The 13,026-nt window shown below is 44.1% G+C and overlaps 1 protein-coding gene across 11 annotated transcripts in view; it reads left to right on the top strand.

The window, feature by feature from the left end:
- Window positions 1–13,026, top strand: part of FOXP1 (forkhead box P1) — a 383,077-nt gene that overhangs the window by 183,587 nt on the left and 186,464 nt on the right. Inside the window, exon 1 of one of the 11 annotated variants that reach the window (XM_071813227.1) lies at window positions 1,588–1,710. The exons of the other annotated variants lie outside the window; for them this stretch is intronic. The gene's annotated coding sequence lies outside the window, so the exon portion shown is untranslated. Of the gene's footprint in view, window positions 1–1,587; window positions 1,711–13,026 lie in introns of those variants that run through there. 11 annotated transcript variants of the gene reach the window in all.

Raw genomic sequence — 13,026 nt, forward strand, 5'->3', positions numbered from 1 at the left:
AGTGATGGAGTCAAGTTATTATTGGCTGAGTGCTACGACGTAGTGAACTGGCCATCATGTCTTTGAACTTTTGAACTGCTACTTGGTCGTGTGATTTATTGATTTTGATATCAGTGTGTTAACTTTTTTTTTGTTGGAGGGGCAGCACACGCGGCACAGATGAGTAACGCACTGTGTAATTTTATATACGTTTAAGTTAAACAAGATGGTTGAAAAATTTAAAGTGTGTTAACAGAGCAGGCTCGCGCCATGCAGAAAGGCAGAGAGAGAGAGATGCTTGTAGGTACCATTAGATGTCAACACTGATGTTCTGATTGCTGCGGATTAGCCGAGTACGAGCAAATTTGGCAGGGTAAGTGTGCATCATATTTGTCAGAGAAACGTTGCCTTTGTTCTAAATTCAGCGCGTGATCTCACAGCAACTTTGTTCGCCTATCTACCTTAAGCCTCTCCTCACGGCGTATCTTATCACCCGGTGCCTGGTACAGGCAGGGAGCATCAGCGATCTCTTTTGTCAGCCCTTTCCAGAGGAGCGCTCCATTTTGCCGACCGTTGCACGGCACAGGATGCTCAGTGGTGGTGCGAACAGCCCGACAGCTCGGGTTGGGCTGTAGCACCAGGCAGCTGCCCTGACCCGCCGTCACCAAGACGCGCAAACTTGTTTCATGTTATAGCCGTAATTCCCTGGCAGGCTGGCTGCTAGCGCCGAGCCTCGGCACACAGCGCTCGCCAGCAGCTGCCTCGTCGCTCCGTGCGAGATGCTACACTTGTTGTTCTTGGTCATTTGCTTAAGACGTGGAATCGAGGTATTAAAATCGTATTGTTTGACTTAAGAGTGTTTTTTCCTACTGCAGAACTTTTCTCTCAACTGTGCTGGTAGGGGAACCTTTGCATGGCGACTGCTCTGAGCTCTGTTTCTGATTAAACCGAATAATTTGACACCTGCATTTTACAATTTGCTTAAAGTGCTTTATCCTGTAAAACTAGCGATTTCAAAGCTTTAAAGCCGGCAGACTTGCAGGGGTTTGCACAACTTAGCTCATCCCACCAGTTTGCTGCGATTGTGTAAAACGCGACTGGACTTTTCTAATCTACTTGCTCCCTGCTTTCTAAATCGCAATTTTAATGCCTGTCTTCCCCATCCCCACTCACCCCCTCGTTCTGCTGTGGGTCTCGGAAATGCATTTGGGCGTTATTGTATTTTTTTTTTCCCCAGTGATTAAACTGACATGTCTTTATTTGGATGTTAGATGCACTCCCCCTCCCTCTGTGACCCAAAACATTTTCAGCAGCCTTGCATTGAGAAATTGGGAAGCTGGTACCACTTGCGTCTTCCCCCTCACCCCCTCTTCTTTTTTATTATTTTAAAAATTTTATTTTATTTTTAATAAGCTGGCCTGTTTAACTCGGAAAACAAAACTAGTGGGAAAAGACTAAAAACAGGACTGACACCAACACTATTAGTTGAAAAAAAAAAAATTTCCATTTCATTGCAACTATGTTATTGTTTACTTTGCCATACACATCCTAATATGGTTACCTCCCTGTCAAAGCGGCCGAGCCGGGCTGAGGGGCCCCCTCGGGGAGACGCTTCCAACTGCTGCTCAGACAATAAGAAACAAACGGCGCAACTCCACAAAAGGGCTGCCCGGAAAATAAGTGTCAAATAAATCCAGCCGAACTCTTCCTTCCCGGCACCCGGCCCCCCCCGTATGTAACCTGCGCGCTGCCCGGCGGGGCTGGGGGGCGGCGGGGCGCGATCGTCTCCGTGGCTCTGCCCGCGGATCATCCCGCGAGTGGGGAAGGGGAAGGGCTGGGGGGGGTTGGAGGGTGTTGCGGCGCGGAGGGGCCCCCGCGGCGGGACGGCTCCGCGGCCGCGCAGCGCCAGGTGCCCCCCGGGCCGCCCCGCTGCGCGGCGGCGGCGGCGGCTCCCGCGGCGGTGCCGGTTTGTTATCTGCAGCGCCAGAACAAAGGTAGGTTGTTCAACTCCGCGCTCCGGGGGAGGGACGAGTTATTTTTGGAGGGTTGTCTTCCCAGTGCATGACTGGTTGACCTAAAAGGAGAAGGGGAGAAAAAAAAAAAAAAAAAAAAAACATAAAAAAAAAGAAGCCACCGAAGCCCTCGGTGGAGTCGCGGAATGAGCGGGCGCGCAGGGGAGCAGCTTTATGGAGCGTAGTTTTATTTTTATGCAACTTAAAGAAGCCGGATCCCCCTCCCCCGCTTCCCTCCTCCCCCCCGTAAAATGCCCAGCTATTCCGAGAAAATTTGCGTTGCTAAAATACTTTAATCTGTGTGCTCTGTTTTATTCTTTTAAATATTGATATTTTTTTCATTTGTCATTTTCTGTGCGCATATTCCTCTTAGCAGCTATGAATTTCTGTGACTTCTAAATAAGGTTTTCTAGGGATGAAAAACGTGAAGGGTATTTTTACACGAGGATTTCAACTTTTTGGTTGACATAATCTGAAGGTACCGCAGCCTTTTCTGCGACTGTCCAAGTGCTTTCGTGCCCTGTGAGGAGTTATCACATTTCTTAAACCATCCCTTTATGTCTTTTTTTTCTTTTTGAAGCTTATACGTTATTCAGCTTCAGTGGATGCCTTTTTTTTTTTTTCCTTGTGAACTGAAACGCTCTTAGGTTTTGCTGTGCTTTTCAGTTTGTTTTGAAAACATAGGAAAATATTAATACAGAGCAGTAAGATAGAAACACTGATGTGTCTTCGGTTCAGGGGAGTCGGCAAACCTGTCGACTTCTGTGTCAGGAAGTACAGAGAGCAAATCCATAATTCAGTGCAAGAGCAAATGAATTCATGGTGATAGATACGGTGGGTATTATGTAACTTAATAAGAAATACATTTTTGATCGTAGGAGCGGACACTGCGCTTGTAGATATAAATATCACATCTAGGTAAGTCTGTGGAAGGGCACTTTTCTTCCAGCATGTATTATAGACTGTTGTCTTCAATCCTGAATTCTTACAGGGATTGGAAGGGAAGCAGCATTTTCCTAAATTGAGTATCACTAAAAAAATATCTTTTGAATACCTGTTGTGTACTGGTTGCTCAGCTGGCTCTCCGTGTTCCTGACTCTGCTGCCTGCCTTCCCCACTTATTATGGGATCTCTAGATTATTATTGTTTTTTAGGAAGTCTTAGCTCCAGAGCAAACCTGGATAGCTAAGCTTTTCTTTCCTTCTTTTTATATATATATATGTGTGTATACTTTATTAAAATACTATTTCTTATATTTATTTCTTATATTTTCCTGGAGATTTCTTTTTCCCTGCCTTTTTATTTATTTTTCTGTTGATCTGTGCAGCCTGACCTGTGATAATTAGAAGCTCTTTTAAAATGTAAGACCAAGTCAAGTAACGTAAATAAACTTTTGTGCCCCAAAACTTTTATGCTATAAAACTGGGATTCATTTTTCTTAAAAACATTGGTTGCAGCTCAGTAGTGATAAACACAAATAAATGTGTTTTGTAAAATCCAAGGATGTCTTTTTAAACACATTTCTAGTTTTTGCTTTTCGGGCCATGTAGGGGATGATAGGAATTAGTAGCCTTTAATTAGACGTGGAGATATTCACATTTTACAGGGATTTATGTTAGAACATGGAATGGCGGGTGGCTTGTTTCCTCATTATGAATACTCCCTGCACATAATGAGGTTCATCATTAGTTGATGGAGTGAATTTGCCCTAGCTCTACCTTGAAAGGCACATAATTTACATACTACTTCAGAGCTTAGGCTTTAATGGATTCCTCGATGAATAAAATGAAAAGCTACTTTTTTTAAATTTTTGAACAGTGTTTTGATAATACGGATTTAATAAGACATTCAATTTCCTTGTTAAGTATATTTGAAAGTGCATTCCCAATTTTAGCACAAAATATACTTGCCCGTATCGCTTCCTATCATATTGGGTAACACATAACCAAACACATCAGCGTAAGCATTTTGGGGGACATAGAGGGATTATTTTACTTGGTGTGTGCAAGGTGGCTCTGGGCTCCTCTGGCCTGGTACCCTCACGGTTCCCGCCAACCCTGTGTGCTGGACCTCACCTGTACCATAACGATACCACGGAGCAGGTTTGCTCCCCTGGTACAGCTCACTCTGCCCGAGGAGCGTTCTAACTTGTATATTTACTGTATGTACTTGCAGCGCTGGATCTATGGAAATGTGTTGCTGGCTGACAGTGACAAACCCGCCGGTCCCACCTCTCTATTTATTTTAATGAGACGAGAACAGCAAAAACTTCGCCGGTACAGTTCTACCTCTGAAGCTGCTGCATAGATACAATTAGAGTAAATTGAATTGTAGGCTGCCTGATGTGTTATCATGTCATCAGCTTACTCCAGCCCTGGTCTGCAGGCTGGAGTTAGCAAGATCTTCTCCTTCTTCCTCCCTTCTCGCCCTCTCTGCGTGCGGGTGACGTCCCGTGCGCGGGCAGGCTGGGCACGGCCAGCGCCTCCCTGACACTTGCCAGTGCAGTAGAGGAGCCGGAGAGGCAAAAGATGCGAAGCGAAGGCTTGTTTTGATAGAATGTTTTACTACCTGAATACGACGAGCATGTATTAACATTAATAGAATAGTCTGTGTCATTCTTTTTTTAGGCAATTTACCTCTGCTGCAGACCTGTCTGCTTCAAAATCTTTCTCTGTTCTAAAACATATATTTGTTTAGGGAGTTTTCATTGAAGTGTACATGACAATTACAGCTGTTCATTAACAAAATTGGGTATTTGTTTTAAACTTTAACCAATCACTTTGATATGCTAATTATGGTGTAATTTAATTTGAGCCCTGTAATGATGATGCCGTTATTATGGACATAAATGATGCAGTTAAGCTGAGAGTAATCTCATTTGCATACTGTACATGCCAGTAAATTAAGCCCTTTCTTCGACTGCTTCAGCTTTAATTTTCCACTTCTTTTCACACAGCGCCTTTTCAGCCAGTCTCTTATAAGCCCACTTTGTAATAGTGCTGATGACTGTTTGATGTGGAGAGTTGCTGCACCACAATAATGCAAGACACAAGATGTAACATTTAAAGGATTCATTATCTTACTGAGTGTTGCTTTCAGAAGCCAGGATTAACAAGGGTGAAAGTGTCCTCTCCATGGAATGGTACAGGTCTTCCCAGAAACAAACGCTAACTTTATTTTTCCCCCTTTTTCTTGGTGTACCCTAACAGTGGAAGGGCTTCAGTAAGGCCGTACGGTGTTTTTCAGGACTAAGCCAGAACACTGTCAGAGCCCTGCAGTACAACACAGAGGGGTTGACCTTCTCTGTAGGATATTATGTGATGCTCCACTGTTGCAGAAAAATTAGCAGATACAATATACAACATCGTAGAGATGGGAGCTACCAGATTATTTTTCAGATTGGGTATGTGGGCTCCAAATCTACCTACATGATGTACAGTGATGCAGAATTAAGGTCTGCGTTATTGTTTTTTTTTCATTCTGTTTAATCCCTGATTTCTCCTTTTGTATCCCCTGCATGAGCTAAACTTAAAATCAGATTAATTTGAATTTAAATTTAAAAAACCAGCATTCATGCCTTGTTAAGCCTGCCAGTACTAGTGAAAGCCTGGGTTTCGAAAGTATAAATTCACCAACACCAAGCAAAAATGAACTGCGTAAGCGGTGACTTAAACGGTTAATCTTTTCCAATTTACCATGTTGTCATTGAGCTGAAGTATTCTCATAACACTGTGGCATACAAAGAAATCATGTGAAATAAACAGGGCTCTTTTTATAGCTGCTTACTATTATGGTTAGATATTTTCATAGTTTAATACCTCTGGAAGTAAAGCTCGTCTCAAGTTTTTAAGAGCAGTTGGCCTCTGAGAAAGCCATTGTTGTGTGGGTAACCAAGTTAACTAAAGATCATTATTAAAACCTTGCAATCCTTTCCTTACGCAGGGTCCCATGACCAAAAATAGCTCGTGCAGTTGCCCACAAACATGCAAGTTAATAACTTCCTGGGTGAAGAGTGTAAAAACTGCCGATTTCCAAAGCACGCCCGTCAGCCCTGCCTCCACCCCTTCACGGTACGCGGCAAACAAATGGGAGGGTCCGCTGTTTACCAACTGTCCAGCATTTAACGAGGCATCAGTTTTTATGGTTCTCGCCTATGCTTTGTCTCAGTTCTGCATTTCTCAGATGCTGTTTTGTTTTCCAGCAACCGTTCCGCGGTAGCCTGGCCGTGCACACGTGCTGGCTGTGGCCGTGCTGCAGGGAAGCGCTGCCCGGTGGCAGTCTAGCTGCCCCGCTCAATTTGTACCCCTGTTTCTGGGTCAAAAACATGTTAATCATTCCCATACTGCTCTGGCCACCAACTACGCTGGCATGAAGGATTTCACTTCTCCTTCTACGCCTGGCCTGTGCGAGGAAGAGCATCTGTGGAGGGCAGGTACAAGCACAGAGGACAGCATGGCTCTTGGCTTTCATAGGGTCTTGCTCTTTACCCACACGCGAGAGTTGAGATGGTGACATACGCCAACCAGTTCTTCAGGGTGGACTACATCAGAGTGTGATGTCAAATCTTGGGGTCCACCTCTGAAGCAAATTGTGCCCGGAAGAGGAAAGGCTTCCCTGGTTCCTTCTCTGAGGCTGTCGGCCTAGACATGGGGTTGATACGTGATTGCACGTGGGAGACAAAACCCAGCAGCCCTTCCCTTGCCTTTTGTGCCCATAGCCTGGAGCTGCTCAGGTTGCTGATGAAAGCAGGTATGAGCTGACTCCACCCAAGGGCACAGGGAGAGAAAGGGTTGCTCACAACAGGGCAGTGCAAACCAAGCTCTCCCCAGGAGCTCCACAAGGTCAGAAATACTCTAGTATGATGCTGGAAAATTTCAATCTTTAAAGCTCAAGAAAAGAGAATTCTTTACTTCATCTATTTTAGCAGTACTCCTGTGGTTCATCCCTTTTTCTTCTAAAGATAACGTATGTGTTGTGTTTTAGGATGCCGTAAGCCACAAAGGAGGTGTTGTGTCTTCAGCTTTTGCAGGAATGAGTATGCTGAGCATCCCTCTGGGGTCACGGAGGGATTTCTGTCTCAAGCAGACAGATGACAGTAGGATGGACTGAGAGGTGGGGAGGATAATGTATTTTGGTGCTTTTTAGTGTTTCATGGATGTAATGGTGATACAGTGTGCTGTGCAGAAACTTCAGTGTTCATCTTGGGAGATAAAAGTATTTCTTCCAAAGCAGTTTCAATACCTTGCCCTCGAAGATGCTGTAAGAGTTGTCTTCACAAAGGAGGTTTCAGGCATACTTTTCTGTATCCTCCTTGTCCTAATGAAACACATATCCTTCCTCCCCTCACAGGAACTTTTGGGTTTATTCTGGATAAAGAAACCCATTTATGAAAAAAATGTTCCCTGTATTGTTCCCTCTTTTTAATCTGATCCTGTATTGCAGTTTTCAGAAAGTTTTTCCTTCCACACTTGCCAACATACAAACCTTTCAAACTAATCAGCTAGGAAATTAAAAGCTATACCAGTTCAGGTGATGTACTGTGCAGCCATGTTTGAGCATTTCTTAGGTTTAGAGAAGCCTTTCACCTTGGGTAATTATAGCTCTCTGCAGAAACTTATTTTGGGGGAGTTTTGAGCTTCATGGGAGATGGATTTCTCCTTTTAGAGCTTTGTTTACAAACAGCTTTATTCTTTCCAGTTTCCAGCAAAACAAGTGTTTCTTCACAGAAATACTTGTGGTTGAGAGCAAAGCCACGGAACCTCTTTCTAGAATTATAACTACAACAGATTAAAGAGTAATTTATCATATGCTAATATACTTACCCCATCAAAGTCATGGGTGTCAAGACATAGAAACAAAAATAGACCTCTGATCTCTATCTCTGTAATGCTTTTCAGCATAGAGTCTCTTATTGGTATCCAGAGAAAAAACTCTAGGAATTTGTACTTGTATTTACCAATAGCTGAGAGCAGTTGTCTGTCATTGAAATTATCTATGTGCCAATTTGTTGCCCTTCCAAGTCTGACTAAACCAAATTGACTGAAAGTTTCGAAGTGCAAAGATTCCCTATTCCCATGTTCGTCAGTTTATTCCTGTTTGTAAACACATCTTTTCATGTCTGTAGATGGTGGACAGGTATCTGTGATGAGAAACCCTGGGAAGTACCCACAGGCGCTTTGCTTTTCCAGCACCAGAGACCCTCCTGGCAGTTCCCAGTGGCAGGCGGCTGCCTCGAGCATCCTGCAGAGGGGATGTTTTGGAGGTCTGGGTGAGTCTGCCTGTTGCCACTGGTCCTGAGCATACACAAAATAAAATAGTACAAGTCAAGCAGCTGTTAGGGTTTTGTTAATCTATAAGTCTTTAGTTTTTTTGGCTGCACATATCCTCTTCCAGCAGCAGTTTTTCCTGTGACTGGAGAATATGAATGTCTGTCTAAACTGGCTGAGCGGACAAAGCAATGTGATGAAATAGTATTGCACAAACATGCTTCGAGCAGACGAGTGAAGTCTATCAAGCAAAGCCATCAGTAAAAGGACTCGGGCTAAATCACATTGTCAGCCCCTTCCCTTGCTCCTGTTGTCTCTGTGCCACCTGAGGACTACATGAAGCAGCAATGTTGGTGTGCACATGTCCTGGGCTCTTCCCCGTGACCGATGCCTGCTTCAGGTGCAAGTCTTCTGCCCTGGTTGTGTAGAATTTGGCTTCATATTGGCTTCTTCTCCAAATAAAACACCCTGAGGATGGCCTTTCAAAAGACCATGTTATTGTTCCGAAGAGCAGGGATACAGCATGCAAAGGCCAGCCATGTGCAAGGAGGGTTTCTCGATGTGGCTCCTACAAAGTGAATGCTTGCTGGCCAAGGCCAGAGCTCTCAGAGATGGGACAACCAGTCTTGTCCTCCTTGCACAGATGCCTGTGCAAGAGGGAGTGACCTGGAGGCAGTCTGGCAGCCTTGGACTCGGGGGAATGGGAAGGCTATGTGTGAAAAGTGTCCTAGGCTTCGCGCTGAGGCAAGGTTCACAGTGTATCTTCAGCAAAGCTTAGAGACCCATAGTTCAGCTCTTCCAGCTGTGGGATGTTTCTTGTGTTCGTTGGCATCTTATTTGCAAAGACAAGATTGAGTCTGGGTAGGTGCGCTACAGGCTGGCTGAAGGAAGCCAGTGCGAAGGAATGAGCAGTCTTTCCCAGCACATGGGGAGCTTTGCATTGCTTTTACAATGAAACAAATATAAAAAGGAAGAATGAAATTATAATAAGCTAAGTTGGTGCCAAATGTATGGGATTCCATGTGTGTTCAGTAAAGGGAAACGCAGCTCCTGTAGTTTTCCCTTGGAAAATGGCTCATTCTGTATTTAGAACCCATGTGCAGGATGACCATATAAATGTGGTTAAACAGCATAGGATTCTGATCAAAGGGGCAATTACGAGTAATAAAATAGGAAATATAATTATTGCTACCATTTCAGATCTTATAGCTAGGGACAATCTTAGCAGCTAGATGGAGAAAAAGCCTTAACATCAAGAGAAGGAGAAAACCCCCAGATTTCAGCTTGTTGGGCTTTATAGAAAAAGAGACTTGAAAAGTAAAGATATATTTCCTAGAATCTCTGAATTCCAAAATAAATAATAATAAGAAGGGTTGTGAACAACCTAATTGTTTTCTGAGCTGAATCCCAGCAGAAACTGAATTACCACCTTCTGCACAGGAAAATTTACCAAAGTCGAAGCCGTAGCTGGGTTATTTTCACCAAATGTCCAGCACATATGCTGCGCTTGCTTTTATTGTTCACTGTTATGGTGTCATGTCTCGCTAGATTGTGCTTTGCTACACACCTCCACCCCCTAACAAACTGGCCCTATATATGCATGTAGGCAGAATATAGGGAGTTAAACTATGTGACAGTGAACTTCTGGGGTTTTTTATATGCTTGACAAATGTTTTTTTAACGTGATATAAATACATTGTACAGTAGAACTGAAGTGTTTGAGGGGCGGCTTTAACTTCTAAAAGAAACGTGTGTATTTTGGCTTTGTATTCCTTTGTATTTCTGTGCCCTCCCCCCCGCCCCCCAAGAAATATTTAATATTTTAACAACACCTATGTTTAGATAATACAGGTTTGGACAGTATTCTCCTCTATATGTTGTAGATTTCCTACTGACAGGCCTGGACAGACCTCACCACCTAAACCCCTCAGGCTGGATTCTGGCATTTGGTGTCCTTGGAGGGAGGGATTGTAGCTGTTAATCCTGTAATAGTCGGATTCTTCAAGGTACCATCTTCTGTCCTCCCACGGGTAGATCCTGGGTTTTACCTGACAGTGTGAATGTTTCTCTTCAAAGGCAACGTAAACCCTTCTGCAGGCTCTGCTCATCTTCACTTCCCCTCACTGGGTCTTGCCCAGGTGCTTATCTTCTTCCTCGACGTTTTTGCCATAGCTGCTTTCCTCCTTTACCGTTCCTTGGAGAAAATACTGTATTTGTAAGGGTTTGTCCCTCCTGAACCTGTTCCTTACAGCCTGCCTCTCCAGAGGAAGGGCAAAGGCAGCTGGATTGATCCCATCATTCCTCAAGATCGTGAGGTTACCCATTCCATTTGCTTGCAGAATCCCAGTGCCTATTTAGAGTCAGACACCTAAACATTCCACTATAATAATAATTATTAATAATAATAATAATCATCATCATCATCATATCGTCTTGTGGCTGAGTTTTCTGGAGGAATGGGAATGTCAGTGGGCATTGACTCTCACCTGCTTTGGTAAGGCATTGTGTTTTCAGTGAGTGTTTATAAGCTCCAGGTACTTGGGCTGCAAATAGCTTCCCCAAACTGTTCCCTTCCCATGGGCAGGTGGGTGGCTCAGAGGCATGACAGGGGACACGGGTACCTTATCCCAGCTCCCCCTTGGCTTTTCCAGTTATGTTTGCTAGGTCAGTTGGAACCAGTTGATGTTTTAATACACACTTGGCTCAATCACACCCATCCACGTGTTAAACTCTGCGATGAATGGGGGATGGCTTTAGCCTACCTGCGCCCTATGAGCTCCAGTGGCAACAGCTCATCTATGTTACAGAACTGTTTTAAGCCCTAATTAACTCGTGGTTGTGAGGCACTTGGTATCCCTCAAGATACATGAGCCCTGAGAAATGTTGTGAGCTTCTGTTTTCCACCTGCAGGGCAGAGCTCTCCTGCCCAGTGCAGCCCGAGCTCCGGCCGCGTTTCCACGCAGCATCGCACCCGGAGGCTGCGGGCTCGGTAATGCACTCAGGTGAACTCCGCTCGCACGAGAGGCTTTGATAACGTTAGAACTCCTCCTCCAGAAAACTGCAGGGAAAAAGCATTTCGTTTCATTAGTATTTGGGGTGGAAATATGCTGTAAATTAATCCTCTTTGGAAAGAGATTAAGAAATGTTCTCTCCTCCTCCCTCCTCATGTAAGAGTAGGTAGTGTTTATTCTTTCTCTATTAACTACAGACGTCAGAGAAAAAGGACTGTTGCCCTTTGATTTTATTTACAAGGCAAAAGTGAAAACTTGTTTGATCATATCATGGCTGTTTAGCTTCAGTGTAAGAGTAGAAGGGAACCTGTTTCCAGGCCCTATCATGTCTAAATATAATTTTTCTTCTATTTAGTTATCTCTGAATTTTAAATGCAACATCCTTGGCCTTACGTATATGTCAGGTTGAGTGAAATTGCTTCATGCTCTGCTTACGGAAATAAGCTATTTAAAATAAAATTGTCTCTGAGAACTAAGGAATTTTTGTGGCTGTCGACTTTCGAGTCCTGATTTTCACAGAAATGATCCATTATGGATCGAAAGCTGTTCTGAAAACTTGCTTTTACTTTTCAGCGAGGCAAGAGGAAGTCTGGGGTTTGATAGACTCTTGTTAACAGTCATGTTCTTGGGCAAGACAGATCATTTTTTTTCTTGTTTCTTGCAGACCTCTCCTAATAAGGTAAAACTTGCTAGAAACAGAGGATTACTCACGTGAGTTTTACTGCGTGCAGCCAACATGCTCACCTGAGCCATCCATGCTCAAAATTGCCTACAATGTTCAGTTGGAAAAGCAAAGACCTCCAGCAGCCGTCTGCCCCTGCTGCAGTGATGCCAGTTGTGAACAAACTCATTTTTCTCAGGGATCTCTTTGAAAATGTTAGTTGTAAACAGGATAAATGAGTAGTTTTTAGCTGCCCACCAACTGCTGCTAGTACAGTACGTCAGTTCTGGGTTTATTTGGTGATCTTTTTGCCTCTGGGTTTTACTTACTGTTTTGTGAATCAAAGCTGTTGTTTTGTATACCGCGGCTTAAATCCTAGATGGGGCTGTGTGAGCACAGCAAACCAAAGAGCCCGTTCAGGTGCTCAACAACAGCGGCTTTTCAAAGGAAGAAAGTACCAGCAGGGATGTGCTCTCCCCGGGGCAGATGCGGCGGAGGGACGACCGTACATCTGGGAGATGCTTCTGAATTCCGGTGCGTTTCAGTGCGCAGGTTCAGCTTTCCTGGCACCACAACAGTTCCTCTCTCCCCCTTATTCACACAATTTCCCTGGCAGGTTCCTTGCGTTTACTGTCCTGGAGGTAGGTTCAGAGGAGAACACCAACGCTCACCCTTTTGGAAGCTGCTCAGTTTTCTTGGCACCGATCAAACCCTCAAACCGCACTGTGCCTCACTTGAAAGGCTGGAGGCTTTGCCAATTTCTAACGGTTCAGCTTTTGCCGGTGGCGCTTTCTACTCTTGAGTATTGATTTCTCTTATACCTTAAAAGAACTTAAAACTGGTTAAGGAAGCCTTAATTCAGTGCAGTATTGCAGTGATTGTTTGCCTAACTTAAACATATGAAGTGAAGACTAGATGATGATCTAAAGTTGACAGGAAAGGCAGTGTTAGTCAGAGGACCTTGATGATGCAATTAGCCTTGAGAGGGAAGCTTCAGCAGTTTGTACAGCCATCAAAAATGTAAACACTTTTTTGTTAATATAGGCTATGTTTTGCCCTCTGGTAGACTCTGCACCTTCACCTGGTGGTGGTTGCAC

This window comes from Patagioenas fasciata, chromosome 10 (assembly GCF_037038585.1).
Source record: "Patagioenas fasciata isolate bPatFas1 chromosome 10, bPatFas1.hap1, whole genome shotgun sequence".
NCBI classification, from domain to species: Eukaryota; Metazoa; Chordata; class Aves; order Columbiformes; family Columbidae; genus Patagioenas; species Patagioenas fasciata.